The following is a 2,085-nucleotide window of genomic DNA, read 5'->3' as shown; positions in this document are numbered from 1 at the left end:
AGTCAAGCATGCATATATATGTTCATCATCTGTCAATTAAATAGTGCGGTAACAACAACAACAAAGCAAGCAGTAGCAGCAATATTTAGTTGCTACTAACCAGTTTAGACGACCAAGCAGCATATGTCGTAAGGGTGCCTGTGTCGTAGCGCTAATCCAATGTAGCCACTACCGCGCCGCCTCGAAGGTGGGTGTTAGTATGACACATTGCGCGGCCGATCGACCCATTGTGAAGTGACTGCGCCTGTCGCTGCTATTTCTGTGATAAATTATAGAAATTGTAAGACAACCGAAACTTGTAGTATGCGTTGATTTATCGAACGGATTGGACGACGAAGTCAAACGAAAATTCGCGGAAAGTGTAATTGCAGATGAATATGTGTGTGTGTGTGTGTGTGTTATAGAAGTGAAGTGCATAAATGGGTGAAGTTCACAGTGGCCATAAGCAAAACATGCAGAATCAATTGAAAATGTTGTAAATAGTGTAACAACAACAATCACTTGGGAAAAGCATAGCCGAAATTAGTTCAAAGTCAATTTGTCGTTTGTGCGCGTGTGTTGTTGCAACGGAAAATTTGTGCGTCGCGAAACCTGATTGATGAATTGCAAGTGTAGACTTTTTAAAAGCATATCTATACATATGTATGTATATGCATATAAAGTTTACAACAGATGTACTAATACTATAGATATATGTATATATACATATTTTGTGTGTCTATTTGAAACATCTGTGTCTAATTGGAATACAGAAACTGTGAAATAAGTCTTTTTTAATTCTATTAATGCACATACACCTACGTATGTTTGTAGAACATACATATAAACACACATTTACCTACAAGTATTTATTTACCATATATTTTTTCTTTGCCAAAAGTTACATTTTGAATGTTTTTTTGTGAAATTAATAGTTTTTATATGTATGTGTGTAATATTCCAATCAGTTGTGATAAAATTGTAAATTAATTTGCTGCGAATAATTCAAAATATCCATATTTGAATTACTTGATTTGGTGGCGTTGCCAGCTTAAAAGTGCTCAGAGCAATAGTTCAAGTTTTTAATTAAATAAAGTTACCATGACCATAAAAAATAATAAAATTTCATACGTTTTCTAAAAATTGTGAAAGTTATTGTTAAGAGCAAATCATTTTTGTGAATATTGGGGATTTTAGGTATGATTCATAAGTTTTGATTTTTTATACATTTAAATGCTGTCATGCTACTTGCAATTGCAATAAGTGATTATATCGCACAAAGTGTTGAACTATTACTTTCAAAAATTAACAAAAATAAATAAAATTGTGTTTTGTAGAATTAAATATTTACACATACACAGCCGTCGTCAAAGTTATAGGAGCATATCGTCACCGGAAATGCAAAATAACGTATCATCAAAAAAWTCRAAATTGAGTGTCTCATTGATTACGATTCACTACTTCATTACATAKGCCCAACATCTTCTGGTTCTGCCCTCTGATATTAACCAGTTTTAACCAAAATTTAAAATTTTTTCACGCATGTTCCATTATATTTCGTGTTTCATTCATGGCACTGTAAATTTCCGAAAATGTTGTTACGTTATTTTSCATTTTAGGTGGACYAAATATAAAACGCTAGTGGCGGTTTTTACTAAAGAAATAGTATACGCTATAAAATATCCCATTAAGTGACCTCTAGTCTCCGTTGTATACCTTAGGGAATGATTTCCCTTAACTTCTATGAAGTTATTTTTACACTCTTGCATCATGTTGCTATAGAGTACAATAGCTTTGCTAACGGTTGTATGTAACACCTAAAACTATTCAAGATAGATATGTAGATGAGCATATGGGGTATTCCAAATTCTTAATCATTAAACTTAGTCATTATAATCGTAAATTAAGTCTATAAATTGAGAATATTATATCATAAAATTGTTAAATTATACTTTTTATTGATAGAAATAAAGTTTACGGAAAAAACTTTTTTTTCACTTTTGAAAATTTTACAATTTTTTTAAAATTAAATTTAGTTTAATTTTTTGGTTATATAATTTTTTTTTCGCTTTCTAACAACTAAATCGTTTGAATATTACAATTTAG

General features: G+C 31.1%; 1 protein-coding gene across 1 annotated transcript in view; it reads left to right on the top strand.

Annotated features, from left to right (window-relative positions):
- Window positions 1–200: 200 nt before the first annotated feature.
- The window catches only part of LOC108970537 (ras suppressor protein 1), a gene marked incomplete in the record, with an annotated part of 11,261 nt that continues 9,376 nt past the window's right edge, over window positions 201–2,085 (top strand). Inside the window, 1 exon segment of the mRNA XM_018935991.1 lies at window positions 201–850.

The sequence above is a fragment of the Bactrocera latifrons genome, unplaced genomic scaffold, assembly GCF_001853355.1.
Source record: "Bactrocera latifrons isolate USDA-ARS-PBARC rearing strain unplaced genomic scaffold, ASM185335v1 scaffold_30, whole genome shotgun sequence".
In the NCBI taxonomy this organism is placed as follows: Eukaryota; Metazoa; Arthropoda; class Insecta; order Diptera; family Tephritidae; genus Bactrocera; species Bactrocera latifrons.
The sequence above is the reverse complement of the archived record's forward strand: the minus strand, read 5'-3'. Positions and strand labels throughout refer to the sequence as shown.